This window comes from Acartia tonsa, chromosome 4, assembly GCF_053477335.1.
Source record: "Acartia tonsa isolate MP-2025a chromosome 4, ASM5347733v1, whole genome shotgun sequence".
In the NCBI taxonomy this organism is placed as follows: Eukaryota; Metazoa; Arthropoda; class Copepoda; order Calanoida; family Acartiidae; genus Acartia; species Acartia tonsa.
The window spans coordinates 34,823,535-34,838,037 of NC_137263.1; the positions used below are offsets into that span (position 1 = coordinate 34,823,535).

A 14,503-nucleotide genomic window follows, 5' to 3' on the forward strand; every position below is an offset into this window, starting at 1 on the left:
ATTAGAACCGGCTCTATGCAATACTGAAAAATAATGTTTAGCTTGGTATAACAATCAAATTTCCACAATTATTAAAATAAAAATCATAAAATTAATGCTAATTTTTTTACCATGGGCCTTAGGCACCTCAGGGCCCACAAAACTGGTTTTATTTGTATATGTTTTCATTCTAAATAACCATGGAAAGCTGTCTATAATATGATGCGATAAATTGATTAATTTAAGCATGTTAGAATTGTCCTATAATTTTCAAACTATGGATTTCCAGCCAAAAAATTGTTGATCAACAGTGCAGTTACTCTTTAATTTATTTGCCTTGTGGCTTTTCTTGGATGTAACTAAATACATATGTTTACAATTCAAATATTATGCTTATTTTATTCTAAAATCTTTTTATCATTTTTAGTCTTTTAAAATCGCTAGAATTTGTAGTTGCACTTAAAAAAAGAGCGAATAATGAGATTTTCCTTTTATTATTGTTATTATCATAAACCGGTTAGAAGATATATTTTTCATGTCAGATATACTTTATCTACAACCATATCATCATTATAAATTTATTTCACCCCCCTCTTCCAATCATTTCCTATGTATGTGTGTGTATGTTTGTGTGTGTATGTGAATGTATGTTTGTGTGGGTGTATGTGTAAGATCCCTCACCCCTATTTGAAATATACATACATTTAGATAGCCTGATATCTAGTTGCCGAAAGTGTACGCAGTTTCCTGAGTGTTTCCTCATCCTAGCTCAATATTTACTACTAGCTACAAATCTTCAAACTTCCCTTAAAAAAATCAAAATTTGAATGTGTAAACGATTTATACAATATACATTATAAATTTGAATTTTTTAAATTTTGATTTTTTTTTTTGAAGTTTGAAGCTTTTTTAGCTAGTAGTAAATATTGAGCTAGGATGAGGAAACACTCAGGAAACTGCGTACACTTTCGGCAACTAGATATCAGGCTATCTACATTTATGGAGGGGTATTCAAATAAAAAGACAAAAAGATTGATTTTAAAATTTTAGCAGTACATGCAAAACTAATCTATTAAATGGTAAGTTTAAGTGTATATGTCTAAAAAGATCTCGTAAATAGATAGACTAAGCTTTAAATTACCTATTGAGAGATTAGTACATCATAAAATAAAAAAAGGATTTAAATCCTACTTAAATATCAATAATATTTTTGGCTATTTTTTTATCTTTCATAAAACAAGAATACCACCATCCATGCACATTACAAGTGTACATACAAAGAATAGAGAGGGGGGGGGAGGGGGTCATCCAACCTTATCTCAATGTCGGGTGACTGACCTTACCCTAACATTTTCTCCAGGCTTTCTAAACCATTATTTCTGCAAAACACACACACATACAAATACACATTACACACACACACACACACACATAGTATAAATGTACACATTTTTATAAAAAATTTACAATATAAAATATAAGCATGTAAAAAATCAATAAAAACAGCTTTTCTTATTTTCAACTTGAATTTTAAAATTTATCAAAAAAATAGTAAAGATGTGTGTCTGTCTATCTCTTAAGATTCCTTTAACTATTATGCCGGTTTTGTTATAATTTAAAAAGAAACTTTATATAGATTCTTTGCAGGTTTTATTATTTTTGAGTCATTACCCTCCATCAAAACCATCTTTAAGTTTGAACTGTTAAAATAATTTTTTTAACATAGAGTTATTTTATCAAAATATTTACCATTTTACACAAATTTTAAGTTACCGTTAAGGTGATGTGCTAAAATTTGTTTTACTATTACTATTAATTTTTTATATAAAAATTGTCCTTATAGCAGAGGGTTAATCTATTAATATTATAGTATGCATAATATATAAGCTAGAAAACCCTCAGAAAAATGTGTGGGGGTTGGTTTTCTGTGTGTGGGTGTGTAGGTATGTGTGTGTGTGTATGTACAAAGCAATAACATTTACGTATGGGGGCTTTTCAGGGTGAATGAATTGTTATCCATGTTATTGGTTGGGGGATAACATAAGGGGAGGGGGGATTATCGGGGGTTGGGAAAGTCCTTAACATTGACCATAACGGGCGCTGATGGTATTTATGCTTGTTGTTTATTTTTCACGGGGGTGTTCCAACAAAAACTTTATATATTTTTTAACCTATAAGAGAGAACTATATCAGTTTCGAGATATTTTGGTACACACAGATAAACATCATGTTCATTTTATATATAAGGGTATGCAAATAGTCGACAAAATCCTTACCTAAACATAATGTTATCATGGAATTTAGCTGTCTTAAAGATCTGTTTTTTTTTTGTGTAAACACCTTTGTTTGTTACTTACAAGCCAAGTTCAATGTTCTTCTTATTTTTATTATGAGTTTATAATCTATACGTACGCCTAATTGTAATAAAAACGCAAATATACAATTTGGGGTCAATATCCAGTATATATAAAGCTTCCCAAAAAGTTGTCAAAAACAATACTTAAATCACATATTGGACTGTTAAGAATATTTAAAGTAGATTTTCTGTGGTTTTTCATTTAGATCTTTGTAACCAATGAACCGATTGAGTTCTTCATTTTAAAGAAGCTTCACATAGGTCCCGGGTTGATAGAAGGCTTACTTTTTACGTCAAGTCTTGGGTTATTTTATGGCTGTACCCTACTCCACCCCCCTTTCTCCCACTCCATTTGAATACAGAGCCTATATATGCTAGCATTTTCAAAAAGCATTTAAAAAGCAATAATGTTAAAAACATAACAAAAATGCAGTAAATTATATGCTTAAATAGATTGATTATAAATAAATTGATGCCTTCAAAGTCGCTTACAAGCAAGAGGATAATAAACAGGGATCTCAAGGGATAAGACAATGAGGATGCATATGCATCACTAGTGATGATAAACAAAAGTACCCCTTCTGTAGATTCAAATTATTGATTAAAAAGTTTGTAAATGCTAGTTTGAACCATTACAATTAAGATTTTATAAAGTACCCAAAATCATTAAGTCAACGCATGAGGAAACTGTTTATACTCCTGTATTAGATTTCCAGCCCACTATCCTTTCCCTCCTTGATAATACAGTATATTTTTTAGACACCTCAGTTCCTAATTATAGAAAAATTAGTAAAATTATTCATTGAATTAATGTCCCGCAGGGGTAGACAAAAAATTGCTCTTAGTTGGTTATTTTGATTTGTTCTAATTTTTCAAAATTCAAAATAAAAATCTTACCATGAAATACTCAGGAAAGCGAAGACATTTATATGGAAACTAAATTTATCTATGCCTAAATTAATATATTTTCATTTTTCTTAGAACTAGAACAATATTGGAACATACAGAATTGGGCGGTAACTTTTTTAAAATTCCATTGACCTGTCGCTGTTTTAGTGACAATAAAGCATAAAATATGCTGTCCTATCTTCAAAGCATATTTTTCTTTCTATTTTAGAATATTTCACGCTGAAATTGCCACGAACAAGGGATAGTCAATAGAAAATAAAATAATACTGTCTCAAAATTTAGAGAGCCAAAATCAAACGAATAGTGGTACTCTCCCAAAATAGTTATGAACCTACCCTGGACCTATGAGAAGTTCCATTGTAAAGGAGAATGATATCGGTTCAGCAGTTATCGAAACCCTTCGTTACAGACAGACACACACGCAAATACATCATGTTACTTTTATATAAGGAAATTAAATTGAAAGAAGTAACTTAGGTTTATTCGGTCAGCCCAGCCGTCTTAGGTTTCCAAGATCGTGAAGAAATTGTCATAAGCAATCCCAATGTCCCTGAGGCAAAAAAGATGAAATAAGATATCTAGATCAATGACTTGTAATATTGGAATTAATATTCACATGGAGAAAATTTTGTTTTTTTAACACCTGTAAGACTAAACTTAATGCAAAATATTTTTTCTGATATTTGAATTATTCTTTTTTTTAAATAGCCAAATCTTCCTGTGAGGAAGAAAGGAAGCTTTTCTAAAAAAATTAATTTGATAGTTTGGCCTATAGTTCGTCAATTTGCAATATATCAACATATACTTTCGACGGTGCATTTCGACCTTATGACAAATTTGGCAAAAGTATCACTAATGATGTTATGTCGAAAAGCCATTGAAAGGGCTGTATTTTCTCATATTTACGTCAACAAGATGACTAATGCACTTCTATAATTATAAATCAATAATATTTTCTAATAATAAGATTACTTTGTTCATAATTATTATATTACAATTTTAATGCTTAATTTTTCATACTTTAAGGCATGAATTATATGATAATAATCATTATTTAGGTTATTGAACTATCATTTCATTTGATATCTTAGTGATAATTTTATTTAATATGTTAATTAATATTTATTTCATGGCTATTTTAATTGCTAGTTAATGAGTTAAGCAATGAACTGAAATGATTACCGCATGTTTTAAAAGCACATTAACTTTAAATTTTGTTCTAAATAAGTACAACCTTAGTAAATGAGATTGTTATAAAAAGTTGTAATTTTCCAAACTGTTTTTAAAGATAGAAGGCTTGTTTTTGATGATTCTGCTGGAAATGAGATATATGTAATTTTCTTCGATCCTTTGGATGTTCTATCCTTGTAGTAATATACAATAGTAATTGATTTTTTTCTGTATGTTAGTTAAAATCAATAAACGGCTGAATGTGGTATCTTGTTCCCCAAACATCAAGCTTCTTTTATTGGCCATTCCATGTTAAAACTGATATTTTGACTGTTTAGCAAATTCAAATAAATAATTTCTTATTTGATTTTGTAGCTTTTAAAAACAAAAAAAAACATAATGATTTAATAAATATTTTAATTCTGTTTAAAAAGTATAAATTGATATTGCACATCATAGAAAAAAATTGCATTTTAAAAGGTTTTAAAGAAATGAAAACAAACAAACAACCATAAATTTCACACAAACACAAAAAAATTAAATGACGAATAAAAATAACATATGTTTAAAAGTAATGCATTCATATTGAAAACAAGGATGACAACACCCATAAAAGCGAAGCTCGGAAACGATAAGACAAACAGACATTAACACTTAAATAGTGTCAGAACTGAATAATCAGAATATAAATGAATACGAGTCAAAGCAATTGTCACTAAATTTGTTGAAAAACTTCTTGATACAGGATAATTTTTATGGACATACTTACTTTTTAGGACTTGATTATAGAGTTGCTTTGCTTATACAATTGTACTTTGTTGTCCCTGAAATCAGTATACCAAAAATCAGATCAATCGGATAATTAAATCACATAAAAATTTGTTGTTGAAAAAGAAAAAATCAACATGTTTAAAATGGACATACGGGCATTCTAGTAATGATTATAGAGTTGCTACGCTTTCTAAATCGTACCTAACTAATACAGGAATCACCTTGCAAAAGTTGAAACCGACCCTAATTATAGAAAATCTTCGCTTTTAATAAAAAGGATGACTAAATTCATTTAAAGAATTGTTTACAAAAATATTAAATAAATAGGTAAATATGTAGGTATTAAGAATATAATCTAAATCTAATTCAGTTAAACTTAAAATGCCCATTTGCTCTAATAGTTTCATACAAAACAACTGGTAAAATTACAAAATATGAGTAATTTTTTTGTGTTATATTTTTCCATCTAAATTACGATTTTTTTGCTAGGGTAAATTACATTTTAACAGAATAAGTAATTATTGCAATTATACGACGTAGCTAACATTAACTACGCGCAAATTTTTCATATATTTCCAATAGAAGACAAATCCTTACCCAACCCACATAATTCTTACTTTAAGTATAAAATGTTTACAGCTTCTATTGGAGCCCTAACCATGCGTCATTATATAGAGATTTTATCATAAAAAAAATATTATATTGTCGAAAATGTTGATTAAAAAAATCAGAAAAATAACATGATATATCTGATAGGACTTACTACATATAGTATTATAAACAGATTTCCGTGGATATAAAAATGTACTATAATAAGCTCAAAACCATTTTTTTATGCCCCGTGCTGCTAAAGGCAAGGGCTAGAAAATCTGTTTTTTTCTTCTTAGGATTCTACATTTTTATAGTTGTAGAAAATTGAATATAATACGATTCTATACATAATTTTTCAGTATGGATGATAACCTGTTCTAATCCACCGGATATTAAACGGTTTCTAAGCGATACTGGAAAATACTTTAATTCAAAATAAATATCAGGGTCTGCATTTACTTATGTACATAACAAGGATGACAGCATCCATAAGTAGCGAAGCTCAGAAATTATGAATGTATATTATGAATATATTTACCATATACTAGTGTCATCCTATATATTTGATGAAATAGGGAAATGACGAAAACTTCAAAATCACGCAACCTTTAAATCACAAAAAATTAAAAATCTAGGAATCGATCTAGCACCACAATATATAAACAAATCTTAATGAAACTTGATGGAAATATGTAGACTATTAGCATATTCAATCCCTGATAATTTCAGCAGTAAATTTTGAATAGGATTTGAGAAAACAATAGAAAACCTAAAAATCTAGGAATCGATCTAGCACCCCTATTAATAAAAAATCGTAATAAAATTTAAGGAAAATATGTAAAATGTAAATTTAAGCAATCCCTGAAAATTTCAGCCCATTATCTTAAAAAGGAGTTGAGAAAATCAGGAAAACATGAAAATGTAGGATTCGATCTAGCACCCCAAATGACAGACGGTTGGACAAAACAATGTATAGATTAGATTGGCATATGTTATAAGAATCTTCACTAAAAATTTCAGCTGTCTATCTTTTATAGGAGCCGAGAAAATCACGTTTCCCCCACTTTGTCTCAGACGGACGGACATTTCGAATTATAGAGTAGCTTCGCTACTAATAACTGGATATTTAACGAACTGTCAGGAACCTTATGATATAAGACAATTGAGGACAAATATATGTACACCCCCAATTATGAAAAACAAAATTAGCCCTTCTGTAAATAATTATTATTGGTGAAAAAGTGTGTTACAACGAATCAAAATTTGATAATTATTCAAGACAACGAATGAGAAAACGTGTCTATTAAATTTGGATACCAATGTAATTTACAGCTCAATATCCCTCTTCCCCTCGCTAAAGAATATATGTCTTTTGAGAATTTCGAATGAAACCCAATCAGATTTGATGATATGCGGAAGTGAGTGTTCACTATATATTTATTATTACGTGTAAAAATGATTATATATGATTCAACTATAAAAAGAGAGAGAGAGAAATTTCTCTATGAATCATTGGATTTTTTTTACCCAAATAAATTTTTGCTGGTTATAGACCAAACAATTGTAGAGTAACAGGAATGTCGATAGTATGTCAGCCAAGATCACTTTTATAAATTGCCATATAGTTGACAGGGCAAAAACACAAATAGAAAGTTAAAAATAATTTAATTTGTTTGTGAAAAAAATGCAGAAATGTTAGGAATTTTTCTTTTTAAAAATGTGCAAAGATTAACCTATGTAAATATAATCATGCTTTCTCTTATTTATGTAAAGATTCTTCTTTTTAATCTAAAGTTCTAATTTATTTATCTACACTAGCTAGTCTGTCCAAAATCCTTTTTTCATTGTAACTGTACCAATGTATTTCAATATTATACAACTGATTTTTTTGAATATTAATTAAAACACTGTAAAAATATATTTGTTCATTTTTCCTGGTAACCATACAGGTTTTCCTGGAACAGATTTGCAAGGCTATCTATCTATCAATGTGTTACTTCTGTACAGATTTGATTTTTCATACCTGGAAGGAGCCCAAATAGTCATCCCAACATTTTGAAACAATAACAATCACAACCATGACAAAGTTTTAGTATGCAAAAAATCGGCGGCGTATAAAAAGGCGGTACAAAAAGAATCGGCGGCGGTTCAGATGGTTGTAGTTTGAATCCCAGCGGCGGCCAGACACTGAGAGGTGTGTGGGGAGTGTCCAGACTGGCAGGAGACCATCCTGGCATACAAAGTTTCTTACAAATGCATTTTTCTTCCCTTTTTGTTACCCCTCCTTGATGCAAATTCTCTCACCTCCCATTTCGTAATGTCTCTTACCTCCCGGAGCATGCGGAGGGAGGGGGGGCCTCCATAAAGAGTAATTATCTCATAATACTGCACTTTAAATTCATTTCTCTTTATCTCTCATCTTTTATCCATCTATGAATTTATCTATCTTTCTATCAATTCCTATCTTTTTCCCATTATTTAACAAGCTTAAATAAATTTTAACATCATTGTGCTAGCTAAACGTGGTTTGAGATAGCGTGAAAAAAACAATAGGTTATTTTTATAATTACATTAATAAAAAAATTAATGTTGTATAACAATACCTGCCAAATTATAGGAAAAGAATTCATATGATGGAGATCATACTTAACAATAACATTTATGTACAAAACTCCATAAAACCACCAGATTGATAATACGAACATAATTTGGAATTTCTGACTGGCAAAAAAATAAGTGAACTTAAAAGTTATATGACAAGGCACAACCATATATACCAAAATTAAACTTTAACGAAAAGTTATTTTTCTGATAATTCATGATATGATTAATTATGTACAATATGTACTTTTAAACATAAATTAATATGCAAAAAAAATAGTTTTGTCATTTTATTAAATTATCAACAAACTTTGATTAAAAAAGTGTTATCAATGATAGTTCTTTTTTTATGAAGTTAATGAATAAAATTAATGATTTGATGTCGCAAAAAAATTGTATGGGTAGTAGGAAATAGGTATGGATGTTGTATCTCATATAAAAAAAATACTTTTTGACTGGTTGTGGCTATAACAGCATGCTATCGTACAGAAATCCACTGATAAATATTACTTTTTATTAAATTTTCATCGTAATTCAGTTTTTCATTAGATCCATTATTCAAAATAATATCCATGTTAAGATTTATTGAGGTTGAATTGGATTTAAATAGGTTTGGAAAGGGCCCTAATAGGTTTTAACCTCCGTCTGAATTTTTCGCTAAAAATAATAATAAATCTGTACATACAGACATATTTAGATATTTGCAAAAATTAAACTGTATATAGTTTTATCAATAATGAAAATCTTAATATCCGAGGAAAGATTTTAAAGGAAATTTAACCCTTTTAATTTGGTCCATTTTCAAAAAATAATCATAAGTTTTCTTTACATTATAATAAATATAAATATTAAGTTTTGCTGCGGGGACATCAGGGCTTTTTATTTTGAGGTAGGTAAATTAAGGGGTTTTAAAACTTTAAGGGCGTTAATTAATGTATTTATTTTTAATTTGAGGGGGATAGAATGACGTACATGCCTGGGCCTTTCAATTAATTGTTATGTAAAGAATTTTTTTAGACACTCGTTGGTATCTATCTTTTAAACAATTTCAGTTTCTTTCAGCTGAATAAAATGGCAGGTGTCCTATGCCATTTATTTATGGCTGTCAAACACAATATAATTTAAACAAACATACTAATTGAGTTTTTAATGAACCCTCAAATTTATATGTTTGAACAAGAAAAAGAATATTCTTGAGGGTAGATACTTTCTAAAGCCGTAACTTATTTTAATATACAATTCAGTCAAGTTGTTGAGATATTATTGGACACACATACAAGTTAATTCAATCAAATTCGTAAGATTTAACAATTTTTTTAAAATCAAACTAATAAATACATTTAAAAAAATAAAAAATAAAAAAATTAGAATAAGAACATTTTTATATACTTATAATGTATAAGTTGTTACTATAGTAACAAAAATACATAATTTAGCATCTTGTAATTTTTTTAACAAAAGCTGTAAAAGATAAATCACTTTTTCATATTCAAGTATTATTATGTAACATTGACATGTTAAATAATATTTGTTGATTAAATCAAATTTTCAGTAGTAATTAGTATTTTTAAGAGCTGATAGGTATCTAAATACAAATAATCTTTATGACTTTTTCATATAGAAATGCAAAAAGTAGATAGGGGATAGATTAAATAATAATATAGCAAATAATTAACTCAAATTTCTGATATTTTTTTTTTTAGATTTTAAACATAAAGACATTTGAAACATAAAGGCAACCTTATATTGGAAAAGCTGACAGACAAACATACATTTTATTTTTAAAGCTGCACTTAGAATCCAAAACTTCGTTATGTGGAATTGAATTTAAACCTATTTAAATTTTGTTTATACATATTAAATACTGTTTACCAATTCTAGAAGCAAAACTACTCTTTAACCAACAATTTGTCAACCGTCAGTTTCGGTTGCTTTAAAAGATAGACAGCTATTTTTTTTGGTGAAGATTTCTCGGCTAATAAGAATCTAATGAATAATTCACTTTGTCTGTCCGACCGTTTAAAAATACCATAAAAAGTTTTTTTTGTAGTTTACTGGAGAAAAAAGAATTTTTTAGCTACTAAAAAAGAAACACAGATTTTACGTGAATATTCTTCCATTTCATTGGTAGCTACTCTATGAAATTATATAACCATCGCGTCAATACTAATTCACCAAATTTTGGAAGATTTCTTTTATTTATGTGCTTCTCAACTTTTCGTTGTTAACTTAAAATTTGTACTGAACAACTCAAAAATGAATGGGTATTGTTTATAATAAAATAATTTTAAATTTTACTTACATTGTACTTTTGATCATTATATGGTTTGAAACACCAACTAATCATCTCATTAGGACACCATGAGTAGTATGACAACCACAGCTTTTGGGTTCACTTTTAGATTTCAATCAATTTTATAACTTTTTTCAATTTATACAATTTCACACTTATTTATTTATAGTGACACTTATATTTTATTAATAAACTAGTATTATATTTGTTAACTATAGCGTAATAATCTATATTTTAACTTGTTCTACTCATTTAAATACAATGTTTTGTTCTGTGTAATTTAAAGGGATGAAGAAATCGGTTGGAAAATATGTTGGAAAGTGCCAGCGCCCCCTAGTGCTTGTCTCGGCTCTCACTATAAACTGATATGTGTAGCTAAAAGTTCAATGCCCTTCAGGTTCGTTGCTCTCCCTTCCTCCTTCCCCGATATATACTTTTTAGACAGCCTCCCGGCTTCCTTCTCTACCCATCTTCACTCCCCCCCCCCCCCAACCCTAAGTCCCCCTTCATTGAGTACTGTCTGTGTGCACAGTTTTACCATAGGTTTTTGCTACTTTTTAGCCTTTTTATGCACCTAACATATGCTATAAAAAGTTTTTATCTTATTCCATCTTAAGCATATTTACCACATATAGATTATTTTTGTTTTGTTTTGACTGTAAAAAAAAGTTTAGAAAGCCGTGGAGAAATTTCTAAATTCACCAGACAGTTGTAGACATCATAAAAGGGGGGAACATTTTAGTTACGTCAGGCAAATCTGGTTTTTTTCACTTATTTTCAATTTTAGTAATTTTTTTCTAAAAATAAAATTTTTGTATTTATCTATTCTTGGTATCACATTAAATCAATATCTTAATTCCTTTGTCATTATCTTAAGCTAGCTATGAAAATAAAAAATAAATATGAAAAAACACGATGCGCAATGCACCATTGCGCACAAGTCCCTGAACTTGACTTGGGCAGAATCTGCCAAACCCAACCAAAATCCGCTAGATTTTCTCCGGTGAGTGAATAGCAACAACAAAAGGGGAAGGTAACATTTCTCTCCTATCATAGGAAGTGAAAAAAAGATTGTCCAATTTAAATAACAACAATATTGATCTTTTGCAAAGTGAATGTCATTTTGTTTGGACAGTCCTGTGACTTTATATTGATTCTTTAAAAAATAGTATACATATTAAATTACATCTTATTGATGAATAATTTATGTCGTTTTAAGTCTTTTAGTTAAAGAGGAGCTAACAACTTGATTAATGTTTGGAGAAATTTAGTTGTAAATTTTATGCAAAGAAAAAAAGAGTTTCAAGTCACAACACATGTTCTTAATTTTCAACGTACATAAGTAATGATAAATAATGATGATTATCTCAACTCTAATGCGCCCCTATCGTAAATGAATGGGGGTGGGGGGGGGGGGGCTATTTATGCTTACCATATTATTCATTAAATTCTATATTCTTTGCCCATTCCTAATTTAACCTGTTCCATCGAAACCTTTAATCTGATATAAAGCCTCCCCGAAAATTTAACCCCTTTGCATGTTTTAGCCATAAATGAGATTATGAGACCACTATTTAATGAACATCAATCTTAAATAAAATAAAAAGATTTAAGTTAATTTTCTTTAAAAAGTAGAAAAATTTCAAATATTTAGATTTATTTTTTAAAAAGTTTATTGAGAATAATTAAAGTGTTGGATGCAAGGGCAATGCCTGTCTCTCTGCTCGGGTGCAGCTTCAAAACTTTCAAAGCCTTCAGAAGTTCAGATTAGATAGTAGGTGTGGAAATGTTATCAGATCAAAACCGGCAAATCCTTCCCTTTCTCCATTCCTCCTCTAAAATAGAAGCCTCCCTTCTAAATCATTTTCCCTTTACCCTTCCTCTTTTGTTGCTCTATCTCTTCTCTACCCCCACACAGTCACAAAGCTGTTGTTCTTTTTCATTTCTCCAAAGTCAATTTTTGTGGTTTGTGTGTGTGTGTGTGGGTGTGTGTATATGTGTGTGTGATGGGGTTATGCTCTCTGGAAGCCCTTCCTACTTTCTTTGCTTTTAAGGAACAGAGAGAGAGGAAGGGAAAAAAGAATAGGGAGTGTGAAATGCAGATTATTTGAAAAAGAGGGGATAAGACAGAAATGAAATGTAGAGAAAAGCTTAAGATAAATATTAATATTTACAAGGAAAGATATAGGTATAGAGCCTATACAGTAAATTGTTGCACCCTTTACCATACATCTATAAATTTGTCACAAAATCATTCAGACAGAGACAAAAATAATTTATCTAAAAATTCCTACATTGTATTGGTAAAAATATATAATATCTAATATATTTACTTTTAAACGTAAAATGGGCTTAAACTTGACTTAGATGAATACAAGACATCACTGATGATTGTAGACATAAAGGGATTGTATTTTTAGAGTTTTATTGGGACACAAGCCAATAAATTTTTTTGCACATTTGCAGGGCAATCTAAAACACCAGAAAAAGTCCAAAATCAAAGTGAAGCCAAAAAAAGAATACCATCATCCATCAAATTGAAGCTCAATAAATCAGACGTACGAACATAAACAAAGTTGGAGTAACATAGCATTTATATTTGAACATTATTTTGAAGTCTGAATAAAGATCTATACCAAACAAACTTAGATATAGGTTAATTGTTATATTTAAATTTTCAGACTTGACTATAGAGAGGATTTGTTGGTAACAGCATACCTAATCGTCCTAGATATTACAAAAATCAAGAAAATACTTAAGAAGATGTGTCATAATTTTTTTCTTCAATATGCAAAAAAATCATCGTGTTAAAAATGGAAATGCGGACCTCTTCGGTAATATTTAAAGAGTTGATACTCTTTCTAAATTATACCTCACTGTTATAGGAATTATCATGTCAAGTTTGACGTTGATAAGACAATTCTAACACGCCTAAACTATACAAATCAGGGATAAGACAAGGGCCCTTAAATTTATGTCCATCACCAATGATGATAAACAAAATAATCCCTTCTGAAGATTAGAATTGGCTGTTGAAACGTTTGGACACATAAAAGTTCCCAAAGTTGTTAAGCTAACAAATAAGAAAACGTTATTATAAAAGTTTAGGGACCAGTGAAATAAACTGGCCAATTTTCCCTCCCTTCCTGAATGAAAACAAATATTTCTTTGCGCCACTCATCTGACCTTCCAAGGTTACAGTTGTCATTTCAATTTTCTAGCCTTCAATTCCAAAAAAAGTTTTTATTTTATTTAGAAAAGCGGCTTTTAAACAAAAATAACAATAAAATAACTTTTATATATTTCGATAATTATTCATAATGACCTTCAAAAAAGGTCCTACCCTTTCAAAATTGTCTTACCGTTAAAATTCTTTTAAAACTCTTATTTTAAATCTTAAACTTTTTTTAAAAATACAATTTAGATAATCTTGAAATATGTACACTGTTGACCCTTCCAAGGTCATAAAAATATGTAATTATTTGATTTATCTTTAATAATTCTTTAAAAATTTTAGATCTGTAAATCTATGTTCTTTTCACAATTAATAAATTTTCTGTCATAAAAAACGTTACAGTAAATATTCCTTTTATTATTGTTTAATTTTTTAAAAGTCGTTGGAAAGTCAATTTTAAGATTAATGAAGGGAAAAAGGAAGATAAAAAAACCGAAGAAAAGGCGGAAAATATAAATAGAAAAAGATAAGTACAGAAAAAAAGATAGAAAAAATTGTAAAGAATAGTTATTTCTCGCATCGTATTATAAACGCACCTCGGGGCTAAAAAAAACTAGTTTTAATCTTATAATTGTACATTTCTATATTCGTAGAAAGC

The 14,503-nt window shown here is 29.2% G+C and overlaps 1 protein-coding gene across 2 annotated transcripts in view; it reads right to left on the reverse strand.

Moving 5' to 3' along the window:
* Nucleotides 1-11,034, reverse strand: part of LOC145316942 (uncharacterized) — a 58,088-nt gene extending 47,054 nt beyond the window's left edge. The window contains exon 1 of one of the 2 annotated variants that reach the window (XM_080157792.1): nt 10,680-11,034. The gene's annotated coding sequence lies outside the window, so the exon portion shown is untranslated. Of the gene's footprint in view, nt 1-7,799; nt 7,930-10,679 lie in introns of those variants that run through there. The other variant, XM_080157791.1, reaches the window with a different exon arrangement.
* Nucleotides 11,035-14,503: the final 3,469 nt, after the last annotated feature.